This window comes from Cyprinus carpio, unplaced genomic scaffold, assembly GCF_018340385.1.
Source record: "Cyprinus carpio isolate SPL01 unplaced genomic scaffold, ASM1834038v1 S000006753, whole genome shotgun sequence".
Taxonomy (NCBI): domain Eukaryota; kingdom Metazoa; phylum Chordata; class Actinopteri; order Cypriniformes; family Cyprinidae; genus Cyprinus; species Cyprinus carpio.
This window is the reverse complement of record NW_024879352.1, coordinates 318,314-335,661: the sequence shown is the minus strand read 5'-3', so window position 1 is coordinate 335,661 and position 17,348 is coordinate 318,314. Positions and strand designations below refer to the sequence as shown.

The window sequence follows — 17,348 nt, the reverse complement described above, 5'->3', positions numbered from 1 at the left end:
TGGTTCTGTCCAGCCCTGATCCTTCTGTGTTCCCTCCCATCCTCCCTCTCCCGCCTCCTCTGAGGGTGACTGCATGCGTTCTCTGGTAAGTCTACAGAAAAACTTATGGACTAATAGACTGGTTTGGGAGGTTCTTTCCTGACCTTCTGTTTCTTCTTCTCTTTCCTCCCATCCTCCCTCTCATCATCTGAGTCGCTCCCCGCTAGACCAGCCTTCTGTTTCCTCGTCCGTCATCCCTGCTCTTTCCGCTGGTGCCAGCCTCCCCTTCTGTTTCTCCCTGGTTCCGCCCATCAGTCCCTGGTCTTTCCGAGCTCACCCCTCTCCTCAGTCCAGACGCCATCTGTCCTCATCCCCGCTGGTGCCATCAGTCCCGAGTTTCGCGCCACTGAGCGGGAGTTTCGAGGACTTCCAGTCACCACCTCCACCTGGGCGTGGGGTTCCCTGTCGTCCGCCTCCTAGCCTCCCGATCCTGGACTCCTCCTCGGTCCTTCGACCCGGCGTCTCCGCCTTGGCTCCTAGCCACCCGTCTCCCCGTGGCCCGGCTCCCACCTGCTTCCACCGGGCTCCTCGTCCCTCACGGCTCCACCTTGGTCATTCGTCGAACCATCCGCCTGCCTCGGGACTCATTCTCTGGCTTCGCCCTCGCCTCCATCCCTCCTGCTCTGGTCCGCTCCTCCTTGTCGCTTTCCCTCCGCTCCACCCCCATCCTCCTCATCACTCTTCTTCCGCAGTGGTCTTTCCGGTGCCCCGTCTCCGCCTTTGTCGCCTGAGCCTTCTGCTTCCGCCTTGGCCTTCCGGATCCTCGGGGTCCACCCTGGCTCTGCGGTTGCTCGGCTCCGTCTTGGACTCCTCTGCCATCGGCTAAGTCTCTCCGCGTCGACCCCCTGGTGTTGTCGGCCCCTCCTCCACATGGCTCCTCCCACCGTCGACTCACATGGCCGCTTTCCTGGCTGGCCTCTGGATACCCATACTGGCTCCTCCTCTCCGGGCTCCCCCTGGCTCCTGCCCCCCGTCACATCCACCTGTTCGATGCTCGGTGTCTTCTCCGGCGCCTGCACCTTTGCCTTGCCCCTAGCCCTACCTCCTGAACCCCCGCCTCCCTCCTCTGGGCTTTCTGGCCAGGTGCGGGGGCGCAAACCGTTCCGGGAAGAAGCGCGGTATGCACGGTTATGGACTTCTGTTTTGTTTCGTGCTGTGCTTTTCCATATTAGGTATATTCCCGTTCCACCGTTTCTGTTCTTTTGATGCACTCCCCCACCTGTTTTCACGGCCTCTGATTGCCTTCCCTCACGTGTTCATAAGCCCTATTTATTTAGTTCTTCCGGGATCCGCTATTGTTTATTATTGAGTGTTTAGTGTTATAGGTGAATATTTGGATGGTTGACCTTTTCCTCTTGATATTTACCTGAATTGTCAAACTAATACCCTGTTATACCCTTCTTCTTGGACGCTTTTATAAGCACGCCAGCCGAGGTGTGACAGTTGTCTAAGCACTTACATTTTAATGTGTTGTACTTAACATAAATAAATTAAAAAGCAAAAAGCAAAACTTGAAATTAATCCTTTTAAATGCGACAAGTGAATATAATCATTAGCATTATAAGGTACATTAAGTACGAAATGCTATATTAAATTTTGAGATTTTCTAAAGATTACATTTCACAGTGTTGATACATAGTTGGAATTTTTAAAAGAATTAACTTTAAGTTAGCATTAGATGACCGCAAGGTAATCATAATATAAAAACTAGGTGGAAATGACCAGCACAATTAAATGTCCTATTTAAAATATGCGCATTCAAAAAAAAAAAATTAAAGTTGACAGATAGTTGAAATGGTATCGATATATTGTGTGTCCCTAAACAAAAGCAGTAACAATTGTTATCAAATCACTGGTTGTAAATGTGGCATTTTGGACACCATCACATAGATGACATTTCCCAACTCTTCTGTTTGCTCTGTCCTGTTGCTGTCTTTGTCTTTCGAAACCCATTGGCCCATTTACAAACACATTTCAGCAGGGCACCTGATTACCATTCATGACGGCTGCTACAGCTGTACTTGGGAATAGCTCTTTGGAGTTGCTTGGAGACTTGTGTGTGTGGTGTGTGTGTGTTTGTGTGGGTTGGAGGGGGTGTGGTGCTGAGGGATCGATTTGATTCTAATCGACCATGAAAAGAACATGATCTAACTGCTTTCAGCTGGAGTACATTTTGGGCCCTCTCCACTATTTGCTCTCCTCTCTACTCCCCTCTTTCCTTTCTTTGACGCGCCTCTCTGCTCTGTCTCGCCTTTGACACACAATGTTCCTCTGGCCGATTCCAAAAGCCTTGAATTGTCTCATTAATGACTTTGTGAATACTGGGGGTAGAGAGATTTGAGGATGGACGTGGGCGGAGGGAGAAAAACAGGGGTGGAAAAGAAAAGGGTGGGGGAGAAAGCGTAAAAATTCCACGGTTGTTTAAAAGGCTGGCCGAGATCTTTGCCATGGATTATCATGACAGCATTTTAGAGGCTCAGTGGGGTTGACCCCTTTGAATGCCTGTGTATTCGGCCGGATAGACACTCATTGGCTTTAACTGGGTCTCGACTGACTCTGAAAGTTTGTCTTCTTTTCATGTGTTCTCCCTCCTCTGTCCTGGCTCTTTAGTAGTATTTGTAGTCTTTTTTTTGTGTGTCGGGTCTCTCAGATTTTATATCCCCATTTCCATCTTCCATTGTCTCTCTCTCTCTCTCTCTCTCTCTCTCTGCCTCTCTGTCGGTGACATCATTTATCCATAGTTCACTCCCTTCGGCCCTTCCATCCACTTGTCATTGGGTGAAAAATATCTCCTCGCCTTTAGGTGATTCTCTCTCTCTCTCGATAAATCTGTTAAAGTTCCCTCTGCTTTTCAGATGCCCTGCTCACTGCGGAGGTTTTAACACAACACTGAAGGCCATAAGTCAGAAGCCAAAGGTCAAAGGTCAAGGTGGTCCTGAGGCTCTCTTTTTTCTTGAATTTCTATTTTATTTGATCTCTTTCTCCATTAATGCTTCACACATGGTTATAGTAGTACCAAACGTAAGAAGTAAATTATTTTCTATGCCCCAAGTCAAATCAGATATGCAATTCAAGTCTCTCCACAAAATACACATGCTTCTAATAAATTACAGAAATAAATAGCCAGTTTTAAAGGAGCCATGTGTAATGTCTGGCAAAAAAATCAAGTCATACTCCACACATTCCATATACGACGCGGGAGGGCAGGCACGAAGAGTTCCTACGCGCAGTCGAGTCCGTTCTGCGCTCCCCTGGGATGGCGGACAAGCGCCGAATTTCACGTTGCGGCTCTCCTCCTAGCAGTCCGGTGGCCCCCGGCCTCCCCGGCTTACCCCGACGCAACTTGAAATTCTATGTGATAACTTCCCGAAAAAAATACGCAAAGCATATAAAAACAAACTTATAGCGAAATACTAGAACAGCTCTTACTACAAATCAAAAGAAAGGTGCAAGTTCGGAAGCGAATCCTCATTTCCTTTCAAGTCCAATAAGTGTATCAGCTGATGGAAAGCAGGCCGAGTTTAATCTAGTTCGGCTCCTTTTCTTATCGGATTGATTGGTGATCAGGAGCGCGGTGGGATTTCCCTGTAGGCGTGGTGGTGGTGGTAGGGGTCTCTTGGCCAAGGCTTCGCGCATCCTTCGCTCTCTTCCCTGAACTGAAATGAAGTAAAAAGGTTTGGGCTGTACCTTCCACACGATTGACATCAGGTTCAAGTACGCCCACAAGCCGTGCGAGTTATTCAAGTATAGGTCTCTGCAGGAAAGTAATGGGAGTTACCAAATCAGGGTGTTTTTAGACCATGATACCTGATTGACTGACGTCATAGTGATGGTAGGTTTAGGGGTGGGGTTAGGTAAGGGGGATCATTTTGATTGCATGATTTAGAAACTCCCAGCAGTTTGAAAACACCCACAAGGTCATAAACGCCCACTTTTGCTCTGCAGTGACCTAAGTCTCGAGTTCTTCGTGTTTGCAGGTTGCTTGTGGGATATTGCCGCATACCGCCCTCCCATGGCCGAAACTGGTATTAGACACCTGCGGGACCGGGCTAGTCATGCTAATGCTAATTAAGGTGGATATCTCTGCAGCCACTATACTTGACATGTTTTTTATTGACATCATCGCTTATTTCTTCTCATCTCTTGTGATGCGGTAGGTCATTTTTTGATATTTTTACCGTCACTTTACACATGGCACCTTTGAAGATAGAGTAAAATAGGGAGAATGGTTATTGCTATTATTAATATTATTATTTCAATTTAGTTTTTGTCTCCACAAAGAAAATTTCACAAAATATTTCAGACCACAAGTATTCAGGGTTTGGTGTGGTATGAGTTGGTTGTACTTCCTATTTATTAATTTGTTTGTTTGTTTGTTTGTTTTTGTTTAATAGGAACAACAATATTAAAAGTTTTTATTTTATGTTAATTATTATTATGACTGATATCATTATTCCTAATTTTGCTGTTTTTGTTTTATCTCCTAAAATGTTAGGTTGCATGTAGTACATTTTCTTTCTTTCATTTCTTTCTTTCTGTCTTTCTTTTCTTTCTTTATAGAGACAGTATATCTTAAATAGATTTACATTATACATTTAAAATGCAGTATACACACACAAGGGTGCAAAATGTAGTTACTAACTGTTGAAGTAACTAATTCTTTACAACAATAATGATTTGGCTCAATAACCTAATACACACTCCACTCTCATATACTGTAGGATGAAACTGTGCATGTTTCAGTAGAAAAACACTAGATCCATAGGAATCAGGTAGTGACCTTAGAGAGAGCAAATGAAAGAGACAGAGATAGAGATGGAGGAGACTCAAGCAGGTGCTGCGAAGCCCTCACACGTGCATCCACATTTGAGTGCCAGCGGCTTGAGCAAGTGTCGCTGTGCAACGAGGCAAGGTGAGGGATACAAATTCTAGTCAGGAAGAGTGGGACTTCATGCCGGCTTGCTTGCATACAAATTTCAGAAACCTACCCCAAAAGAGAGAAAACACTCCACACACAGGAATAGGGAACCGATGTGCCTAAGGCAACACATAAGATGCAGCACACACTTGAAGGTCCTTCAGCTCTAGTTAAACAGGAACAGAGTCACGAGAGAGACAGAGGGAGCACAACCCCAGCCCTTTCAGATTCTACCCCGCTCCCTCTCTGTACATGCAACAACATTAAGGTCCTCTGGGCCCTGGTTTTATACAAAAGGAAGAACAAAACTGCCACAATTAAAGGGAAACACAGGGGAAAACACGCATATCCCATGAGGTGGCTCTCTGAACACTGCTGGAAGCTTTCCAAAACTAGAATTAAAAGGCTTCCTTATCCCTCAATCTCGTATTTGAGACCTAAAAGAGTTGTGATAATTCAATTAGTCCTTTTTTTCATCCTTGCTACATGAAGTGCACCCCAGACTGTAGAGTGCTTTTCCCCACACAAGAATTAATTAAGGCCCGCATACAACAATCACAACTTTTATAGGGAGTATTCAGATTGTTTTAGTGCATTTTAGCGTGGCTTTGAATGGATACTTGTAGCATAACATGGTTGCGTGTGTTGAGGTGTAGTGTGGGTGAATGTTGCGTTGGAAAAGCACAAAGTGGGAGATGAAAAGTTTTTTTCTAAAATAGCTAGTCTTTTTGGCGATAATATGTGCGTGTTAGCTAACACATTTTATGCACAACTGATCAAAAGATTGTTGGTAGCCTTATAGGGAAGTTTGAAAAGGTAAGTAACCCCCTTTAAACACTGGAATGACTGGAACAGGCAGATCCGGGATGACTGATTCGGTCACAAATCGTGTACATTAAATCTTCAAAGAAAGTTTTGATGTAAGGTGACAGCTATTTTTTCTTCAATATTGTGATATACCTTCAGGTGGAAATGGTTTTGTCTAAAGAAAAAAACAAATGTAAGTTGGGGGTTTTTGTTGTCGTTTGGTGATTTAGTTGTTGAAGGCAATAAACTGAGTTAGCAAGAGAAAGGTTGGCGGGGCTTAAAACAGATCGCTGAATGATTGGAGAAGTCCTGCATAAGTCACCAGAGAGGAAGTCTGTAGTGCACCAGAAGTTAAATTTAGGCATAATTGATGGAAAAAAAGAAAGAACATTATTAAGAATTGTGTACAATAAATAAATCCAGCATTTAGAAAATAACAGTTAAAAATAAATATTATTGTTCATTAAGCATCGACGACTTCAAGTAACTATATGTAGCAGTAAAAAAATATTTGAGCTGTAAAGCTATTTCTCATCACTTTTCATGGTACAGGTTTAGGGTTTATGTCACTACATTGGTCTGGCAAACAACAGTTGTGAAAAATATATTACATTACGGCAAATACCACAACACACACACAAGGCAATAAGCTGTTTTTCACACAAAAAGTAGGTTACATACATGTGGTTTACCTATGATGGGCTATTACTCCAAAACTATGAGAAACAATGAGTGCCTGATCTGCTCCAAAAATGTTTGGCTTATTTTTGAGAAAACAAAGGGGACACGTTATTAATTAAGTGAATTAATTAATTGTATTATTATTTATTGTTATTTCATTTATTAATTCATTCATTCATTTCATTCGATATTATTATTAGCAAATGCGTTCGACTGACCTCCACTGCGCAATGTTTCTTTGAATATTAAGTCTATTTTAGAAAGAAGGAAAATTCCAATCCAAACTTTGTTTTTCTTTGATAGTATCAGTTAAGGTAGGGGTCTTTCATGGCAGGTTACTGCCTCTGGTGTCATCTTAGAGTTATAACTGTTGCTTTGGTATCTACCAATCTCCCAGACATATGCATCTACGCCATTTGTGAAATTTATGCTCCCATGTGGTTTTGGAAAAATCGGTCAGCGAGAAGGCATTGCAAATGAATAAACCGGATAGGTTTGAGGGTTTAATCGCTCTTCTTAATCTAGGTGGCATTAAGGAGTGTTCTGAGTGCAGCTCTAGCGTAAATGATTACCTGTATTGAGTGCATTGCACGTCTGGAAGACACACAGTGACTTTGAGTAAACTTACCCTGATTTGGGACTTATTATCCTGGCACAGCTCAATTAATTCCAGAACTATCTTATCCTTGGCTTCAAAGCGACACAGCCAGTGTTATAGTTGTAGGCCTGATATTTACATAAACACAAGAGAACACCTCAAATGACTCAATAAAGCAGTGTTAAACCCACTGACTGTACGATAGGCCAGGTCTAACCTTTTGAACTGGATTAAAACAGAACTTCTGTTTCGTAAAGCGCCACACTGACTGCAAAAATATGTTTTCATTATCTTGAAACATGAGGATATATACAGAGGAGGGTTTTATTTGAGAAAAGATTATCTGTGAAAGCAAAAAATTATTCGGTGAAAAGAAAGTGCAAAGATATTTAAGGTGAATTAGGTTGATTTTCCATTTAGTTTAACACGATTAACATGTAAGACACATTTAAAGTTCAGGATATTACAATTTCTGACTGACACTGATTAGCCCATTTAATGCTATTTTGTATTTTGGGCTTAAAACTGATAAAAATCGCTCTGCCATTTAAACTCTGTACTATTTGTGTGTAGTTTAATAATAAAACACGCAAAAAAATGCAAACTCAGTCATTTTAACTGCGCAAGTAATATGTGTAATCATCACTCTATCTACTGTATGTACATTATGAAAAATGTGTTCAATGATTACTTTTAACAGTCAGGTATTTAAAATATTAACAAACTCTTAAGGATTTGTTTTGCATGTACATTCCATGTCATGAATGTCCAGTGACAACAGGAGGTATGTTTTACCTATGCATTTGTTAAGAGGATTGGTTAAGGGGCGTTTTGGTGGTGCCTAGCACTTAAGTCGAGTGTGCACAGTTTTATAAATCAAGTAGTAAGCCAAAAATCTAAACACAAACAAGCAAGAAAGTACTGACATTCAGAGAATGACAAAACAAAATGATGCTCCTCATGATGACTGTGCTTCTGTCAAAAATAATCTCTAAATAGACTTTCATACCTCATAAACTAACACAGTAGAGAGACACAGCAGAGAAATGTCTGGAAAAGGGCAGAAATACAATATTTATACAAGTGTGCCCTGTTCATCCAGGATAGGAAAGTGATGTGGGGAAAAAAGAATGTGAGAAGGAGGGGCAAAAGGGCGATGGCAGTCATGAAAGTTCAACTAGTGATCCTCTAGTAAAGCGGAGAGAAATATGGGGATGAGTGGTAGTTTGTTTGTGGGGTGGGGGGGTGCGCATAAAAAATGACGTGCGGTAATGAGCCTCTGATTACAACATTACTGTACTTGACAGTAGTAAAACACCACACATCGACGCACTCCAGTACACGATAGAGTGTGTACAAAGTCAAAGGGTGCATCTGCTCACAGAGAGCGTACAGAGAAAAAACCCTCCTCAGAATAATGAAACACAAATGGCGCCTCAGTGGCTGCAGGAATCTGGTGCTTCTGATATACTTTGTAGTAGTTAATTCCTGAAAAGTAGGAAGTATAATCCATTGTTCTGACTAAATAGGAATCAGGACTGTTCTAGTGATACTATGTGAGACTACATATTTTTGCAGTTTTTTTGAAGTTATGAAAATTAATGAAAACCTTATATTCTGACAGATACTTCTTCACATTCAAAAATGAAAAAGACCAAACAAACAAATAAACAAATAAATTTGATACTGGGTAGTTCAAACTGTCGTTATTAAGATCTGGGTAAAGCTGAAAATTGGTCATCTTATTTTATTAAAATGGTTGCAGGCAATTTTTTATAATCTTTAACAGTAAAACACCAACTTATGTAACAAACTAGAGTGTCTCGTAATATTCTGATAATATTAATGATTGATTAATGTGATTAATTTTCATTTAATTTCATAAAAACATATATGCGCTATTCTGTTTTTCAGGTGCATTTTACTGCACAAAAAGGCAAACAAATTAGTACCTACAGTAATTTAAAACGATTGATTTAAAATGTATGATTTTTTATTATCTTGATTAAGCAAAGTTCGTAAAGAAAAGGATTTCCACAACAACCTGAACAGAAGTTATTGCTCACACAATACAGATGACACCCAACACCTTCTAACACTCTACAAATTATTACAATTAAAATTCAGATGACCTAAATAAAATGAATTTAAGGGGGAATATTTAAATTATTTAAACAAAATGGGATTAAAAATGGAAAAACATGGATACATTTGATTATCTATCATATGGTTCTTGATATCTGGACCAGGAAACATCCAGTGTGGCTAATTCGCACCAGCACCGGACACGTCCTAAATAGTATCTATATATATTTTAAAGGATGTGGCTCTTGGATATAAATCTGCAGCTCTCTGTGGCCGTCCTGTGATTTAAGACCTTTACATATTTACACATTTTTATTTCAACATGTCAAGCGCAAACGCATTCGGTCATAAGGGCAATTTGTGTCCTGCGTCGCGCCTGTGATGGGTGTTAGTCATGAAATGTTTTGTCTAGTCGTTTGGAAGGACACTGTTGGCTATGATGAGAGTTGTGTGCGTCTGAGTATGTGGTGCTGAGAGAGCGGGTGTTTTGTTAATTGCGGGTTAGTGGCGCTTCTTGTGGGGAAACACTGTAGTTCAGCATCACTGAATCTGTCGGCATTTAATCTTGTTTTGTGGCCTCTCCTAAATGTGCGCACGCTGTTTATGAGGCTTATCTTGCAAGTCTCCACCATTCTTAGTGTGTGTTATTGAGAAATAAACCTCTATTAATACAATATATTTAGCAGTCCTTTACTCGCAAAGAGCACACGTTGATAATAAGCAACAGTTGCAGTTGCTGTAGAAATTCATATATGTGTGGCTCCGGGCTCCGTGTTTATATAAAATCATATCCGTCATTAAGACATAAAGTAGATTTTTGACACACACAGGCAATGCGGAATTTAAGCCCCCACTCAGCCCCCAAAACGATGAAAATGAAGAGCAGCCCTGCAGCTGCTATTCAGATGAAGGAGATAATTGGCAATGGAAAGTCCACTGCGCGCAGCTATGTTGTCTGCGGGATCATTGTTCACGTGTCACCCATTGCTTTATGAAGACTATATTGAAAACCCGAGTGTTCTTTTTCAGTTTTCAGTATTCACCGTGTGTGGTGCTTAGTTACTGGGAATGGGGGGAATCAACCCAAAAACTGTAAATCCAGTCGGGATGGGATGCCGCAGGCTGGCCCCCTTTGTGCCACAATGCAACGTTTTGTGAGGAGGCGTTTGGACACAATTAATGACAACTTATGCAATAAAAATACACGGCAGTATGGACCGCACGATAGTGCATTATTGCACGGGGATGAAGGTGAGAGCTTTTGCCATGTTGACAACTGTGTTCATTTTAACACACCACATTAAGAGATAACTACTCACGTAGGCTATTTGATGTAAATATAATTAATTAATAGTTAGCTAATAATAACGTAAGTGTGTGTGTGTGTGTGTTTAGAAGTAGCTTTCTCCCTGTAGTTGGACTTATAAAACTAACTGCATGAAACTGCACCCATGTGTGATCCTTGAATTGAAATCCATTAAAAAAATGCATGACTTTTGATTAGAATCCCAACAGGTCTAAACGTTTAAGACCCCATAGGAAAATATTTTATTCAGTATGATAAAAGTAAACCGTTTAAGTAATGAAATGGTAAAGAAATTTTGGGACATTTCAGCAGACACTGTCAATTTTTCCTGGTTTATTTCATTTTTGACACGCTATCTCAACATATTTTATAATAATTTCTGTTTTTATTCAACAGACACTCGTGCTGAGCACTCCACTGTGGAGCAGTCCGTTTGGACCCACTTTGCACAACAGTCACAACAAATCCATTCACATCCGCTTATGCAAAAAACAGTTTTGTGGAAGTATAAAAGGTGTTTATGAAAGTTGTCTAGTTTTAGGCTTTAGTGTTTGGCAGAAAATTACATCCAGTGGGCCATTTTCCCCAGGGGGCCTCTGCGGAATATTTGCACAGAGAATATGTAAAATAAAAAGTAAAATAGCCATATAAGATAGTATATAAAAGGTAGAAGACCACATTCTTATTATTTATATTGAAATAACAAATAAAAAATAAATTGGTTTCACTTGGCTTGGTTCCAGTACCCAAACACGATGTTGTATTTATAGCGTAACGAAGACCTGAGGAAAGTAGTATGTTTTTAATACTTAATACTTGTGTAAACTGTAAATGAATTGCAAAGTAACCTTACAGTTGATGACAGGCGTCATTCAGGGCCTAGCTAGCCAAACACTATAAATTACAACGAAAGGGGGTCAAAATATCGATTGGAGTGCTGTACAACATTTTATCTGCAAATTTTATCTGCAATATTGCGTTATTCAACCACAGTCGCTTCTCTTGGAAATAGGCACTTTGCTACGCGTGTTTTTTAGACTCTTCTTCTATAACCCAAGCAGAACAAAGATGTATTCATATCATCCGGAGCAGAATGAAAGGAATCAAAGGATTTTTCCCCCCTTAAATGGGCTATTTTTCCCCTTGAATTATGAAAGTAATGGCTAGGTAACACTCTGTGCACAGTACCCGACGGCTTAAGTCTTAAATCCTTCCACGTGGCCCGGCTATTCGTGGCAATTACAGCTCATTACAGACTAATAAGGCTCTCATTTGTGGGATTACTTAATAGACAATGAAATTTTATCGTGAAGAATTATGGATGTGAAAAAAAAATAATATTGAAGACTGGACGGATCGGCGCGCGCCGCAAATCATTCCGCTTGGGTTGTCATTCATATCTGTCCGTCTCTCTCTCCCTCTTCTCTCAAGTCTCATACGCCGTGTTTCCTCCATTACAACAATTACAGCCACAATGACAGATGTGTTTTGTTTTTTCGCCTCCCCTATTCAGACCACTTTAAAGTCATATTCTACCTCGTTTAAGAATGAAACTTGCCGCTGATTTTAGCAATTAAATGCATATGAAAGAAAAGCACCCGGTAGCATCTTCTCTTGGTGATATTAACTCTAAATGCTGATATGAAATCGTCATTACGGCGCTTGAACTTTGCCCTCAATCATCATTAGCAGACTTTAAATTTTTTTCATAACATCCATAAAAGCCGCCCCAAATGAGAGGTAATTTTACTATGTTTAGCATGTTATTGAAAAGCTCAGGTGTCAGGCCTGTAATTGTGTGAGCTGAGATAATTGCAGCCAACATCCACGGGCAATATAGCTCTTATAGACTGACAGGATTACTTTCACTGTAACATTCAGACAAGACTTGACGAGGTCAAGTCTCTCCCGACAGAGTAGGAGATAGAATAATGCCAGACCTGCCGTTTTGAGGAGACTCTTAACCTCGTCAAAGCTCGCTCGCTCGCTCGCGCCACGGGCCTCCTCGCGCAGTGTTTTGGAGGTAAGAGGCGTTCGCGCGCAGATGAAAGTGGAAGCTCAACCCGCTGCTGACCCGCCGAGAGATCAAAACCCGCTAATTATTGTCACAAGATGAGGGATTAACGCATTTCTGAAATAGCTGGTGGCTGTTTATCCACTCCAAAACCTCCACAATAAACACTTTCTAATTGAATCCTAATCTCTATCAAATTGCAATTGCCCAGACTCCACTGAGAATCATAAATCTTTAATTGCCGACCCCGAGATCTTTCCAAACAGACCCGAACCAAGATTATAACATGCAGCTGATTTGCATAGAGAGTTTTATTCGATTTTGCTCAGAGATTCAGTTGCTTTTAGTTTTTGAATCAAAGGGGTTTTTTATCATAAACGATACTTGGCAATAAGTTTGTTCATTTGAGACATATTCTAAGCGTATCCTAGATGTGCATTATAATTCATCACTGGTATACAGTGTTTCTTTTGTTAAACCGGTCTATAATTTATCAAATAAATACAGTTAAATAGATGGGGAAAATGTTTATGTATCATATAGTTTTTTTGTAAACTATTAAATTTAAAGTTAGGTCAATAGGAATACCCTAATACGGTATACACATAAGAGAACCATGAGGGACGAACATGGCTTTTGGCCAATGATCTCTTGAGTTATTTGTATACTGAGGTGTAATTTGCCATGTCAAATGGAGAAAGTTACTTTAATGTCGACACAAAGACAATGTAAGCTCAGTTTATGTGAGAAATAAAGGCCTGCCTTTCTTCAACATCATCTGAAAATCTAAAATAATAATGCAGTATATTAGACCAGGATTATAAAGGGATAATTGTTGATATCTCAGTAGGCGCACTTGCCAGAGCTGTTGTGCCACTTTGCCTGTCGAGAAGCGTATACCCGCGGAGCTAACGAGACTGTATGGGCAAAGATTTGATTGGAGGCTCTCATGGGCATCACGTGTCTCGGGACACCAGAGGTACTAAAGCCCCTAGGCCGTGAGCGCACGTGGGTGACGTTAGGGCCGGCCCTCTCCCGGGGTCCCTTTTGTTGAACTATCAAACATAAGCCAGCTCCCGAGGGCTTTAGGAACAGTGTTAAGACCACTGTGTGCTGCGCAAGTCCTTGGAGCATCGCCATCCATCAGTGTGGTATCACTGACACCATCAGCATCGCCAGACAGAAGCAATCATGTCGAGGGTCTTTTCTACGTAGACTCTTTGATTATCAAGGATCCCGCTCGCCCGGCTCTGAGCGAGCACAACGGGACAAGACTTTTCTCATCCCCATTGGCATGCACTCTCCCGGGGTGATGAGCGTCACTGCGACCGTTTGCCCGTCCCGGAAAGACCGGAACCTTCTGTGTCTGTCCGCTGTGCGTAAAACCTCTCATATCCACTCTCCCCGCGGCGGAATCCCACTGCTGAAGGGACAGGGCTTCTCCGCCGGTGACGCAGCTTTCTGTCAGAGGGTAGCACACCAACAGAGCCCCGCGTTAGCGCACACCGGGACACGGGACATAACACGCGCCTGTCTGCACGCCCACAAGCTACAGCGTCACTGACCCTCGGAGGTATCACTGTCTGTCTCTAGGTGAGTGAGTGCGCGCGCATGCTATACACCTGTTACTCCTTATCATGAGACGCTTGACTATTTGACAGGGAAACAATTTATAGAATTCCAAAGTCTTTACGCATTTTACCCTTTTGTATTATTTTTTCTTTTTTATAAATGAACTGCGTTGACCATATTTTGCACATTTACATCTCAAATACATAGAATGATTTGTTAGGCATTCGTTTAATTATTTTGCAAAGTTGATTGTAATGATGACGTAATTTTAAGAGTTTCTTTTTTCTCTCCTATAGGTGCGTTGACAACAGCCACATACAGAACGGCAAAACGGATGCGCACTGCCTTCACCAGCACTCAGCTGCTTGAATTGGAGCGCGAATTCTCATCTAACATGTACCTCTCCCGCTTACGCCGGAATCGCAGAAATAGCCACTTATTTAAATCTATCAGAGAAACAGGTGAAAATATGGGTTCCAAAAACCGCCGAGTTAAACACAAGAAAGAAGGCAAGGTACGCAACGGAGTGCGCACGCAGGATGCAAATGCTCAGGCAGCCACTCACACTATCCGCGCTCAGAAGACGAACGAAATCCCTGTCACCTGTGTCAGCAACAGAGGAGAAGGAGACTTCACCTATCTAGGGGCGCCGCGAACATCATAGACTTAAGTTTGGTAACTTGCATGGTACATATTACGGATCCGTTGAAACGACTGAATTTATTGGACATGTCTTCCATATTTCCATAACCCGAAGGGTATGGAAGTTTAGCTACTACCAATTCCTCCCTATTTCCTCTCAATGTATTTTTTAACCCTGACACTCAAGTCGGGTATTTGTCCTATCTGTACGGCAAAATGTGAAATAATAGTTCAGTGATGCAAGTAAATAACGTTTTTACAGTTTTAAGTGAAAACGTTTTTGAAAGGACCACGGATAAGAGTCATGCTGTCATCCCTGTTGGATATATGAGAGAAGATAAAACATTCCCTGTGTGATATTGTAAATATGCAGACTGTTAATCCAACCTGTCCTAGACTACTGGAGAAACTGTGATTTGTTTTTTCACCTGAACTTTTTATTAAAGAAAATGTATATATTTGTATTTATTTAAATAAAACTACTTCTGTTACTACACTCATGAGTTTTATTAATTATCCTACTGGAACAAGGCACCTATTCAAATATTACAAAAATAAAAACAAACATACATAAAACTTTTCATGTGGCCATTAGGATGGAGAAAGTTGTTGGGAAAAAAGACTGTGCCAGAATTTAGGCAACCGTAGCCTACTCAAATGTGAATACACTCCAGTTCAACTTTTTATTTATTTCTTTATTGATGTTTGTTACATGTATAGAACTTTGGAGACACGCTTAAGTTCTGCATTTGTTATATTATTAACACTTTCAAAATAGTTTTAAATGCGCCAAAAGCATGTGTTTTTTAAGAAAAGCACTTACTTTTCAAAGAGAACACGAGAAGCTCTTTCTTTAAAAGTCTCCTGAAGTGTAACGCTATTTTTTAAAGCTTATTATTTAGCCTACATACGATTGGTTTATTGAAAATATGTTATTGAATTGTTAAACCTTTTGCGTATTTTTTCAGAGCCTTAATTTCAACTGGGGTTCACTTGATGTTTAAGTATCATTTAAACATAGATGCATTTTCACTTATTTTTCCAGTGTTCTTCTCATATATTCCCTACTAGTGCATAGGCCACAAAAGGCTTAGGAGAGAATTTGTATCTCACGAGCCAGTGATAGTCAATTATACGTCGAGCCTATTCGTGTGTGCGCTTTTCAAGAGGACGGTTGCCCCCCTGTTAAGTTTAATCCGAAAGCAGTTTAATTGCAGTTTTTGTCCCCACGTTGGTTGCTTATGTAGCAATTCCTTCAATACGAGCGCGGAAAAAAGCTACGCAGAGCTGGCCAAAGGCTTTGTTCAGTTAGATTGTCCGCCAGGAACTCGCATTTATGCCCGGCGGACCCCCGACGGCGGCGAGCTCAAGGCCTTTCACTGGACGTCTTACAGGGTTCCTCCGCGCGCGAGAAAACGATTTAGTCACTGTTTCATTAGGCACTATTGAACTTTCAACTTGGGCCACATTGAGGGGGCATGCTGAAAAAAAATTGAGGGATTAAAGTATGAGGGGTGATAGGAAATTAGCGAACGCTTAATTTAACCTCGTGTTCCGTCAGAGTTTGAGAGATATCATTCCTAATTGAGAAGGGAAGCAGGTGAAATTTTGGGTCCCACGCAGGTCCTTAGATTCAGAGGCGGAATAAATGGCTCCTTTCACGTCTCGCTTCACGATCCTATATTATCGAGGGAAGGCACCTAATGAATATATATTGAATTTTCTTATTAGCGAATTAGACGTCACCCCTCGCAGTGGTGGAGAGAGAAAAGACCTCCTGACAAAAGAGTTTTCAACCGTTTCAGAACTGACTCCCGTTTTTTCAGACGTGACCACGTTTGACCCCGTAGGCTATACACTTGTCACTTTATTAATATCCAGTTTTGGAGTTTTTGAACTTGAAAACTTTGAAATGCGCACTTAATTTTAACTGGGTTTATTGATACTAAAAAAATAAACAAACCTAGATAAAATCATGTCATTTTACATGATATATATATAGATATATGATATTATATATATATATATATATATATATATATATAATATATAATATATATATATTAGCTTTTTATTTATTTAGGTCGGAAGTTGTTCTGTACTTCTTCTGTTCTGTTCTGTAAAAAAAAAAAAATGTTTAAGCTTCACATTTAGGATGTGAGGCAAGGTAATGCAAGCTTCTGTTGGTGTTATGGCATGCGCATGGTATATGACTTGTACGGGTAGGGCCTGAATACCAGATATATTAGAGAATCCTATGCTTAAAAAACAAATTAAAATGGAAAAAAAGTACAGCTCAGCTTTTAACAAGATTATGCACTGTCGCAAAAATGGGCAATTACGCATGACAAAGAGCAATTAAAGAAGCCCTTTTTAAGCATTTGCAGCTGCTTTCGCCTTGAGAGAAGTGGGGCACTCGCGCAATGAATGCCTCCAAAACCTGTTTTGAACCGCTTTTTTAGTTTTACCACGGGAAAGTGAAATGGCTGAAAAACGCCGTTAACGTGAAATCTTGAGCGTCGAGGACATCGTTTGGGCTTTCCGCCAAACGATTTGTTTTTAATAGATGATGGAACTGGGGAATTCCTAGACACGTGTCCAATCATGCTGTCCATGGTGACTTAAATTTTAGTGGAACTCGGTCATCACACAATATGTGCCCGAGCGCTTTTGTCGGGCTCTCTAG

The 17,348-nt window shown here is 41.0% G+C and overlaps 1 pseudogene; it reads left to right on the top strand.

Annotated features, from left to right (window-relative positions):
- Positions 1 to 909: 909 nt before the first annotated feature.
- Positions 910 to 14,736, top strand: LOC122144708 (annotated as a pseudogene).
- The last annotated feature ends 2,612 nt before the right edge of the window (positions 14,737 to 17,348 follow it).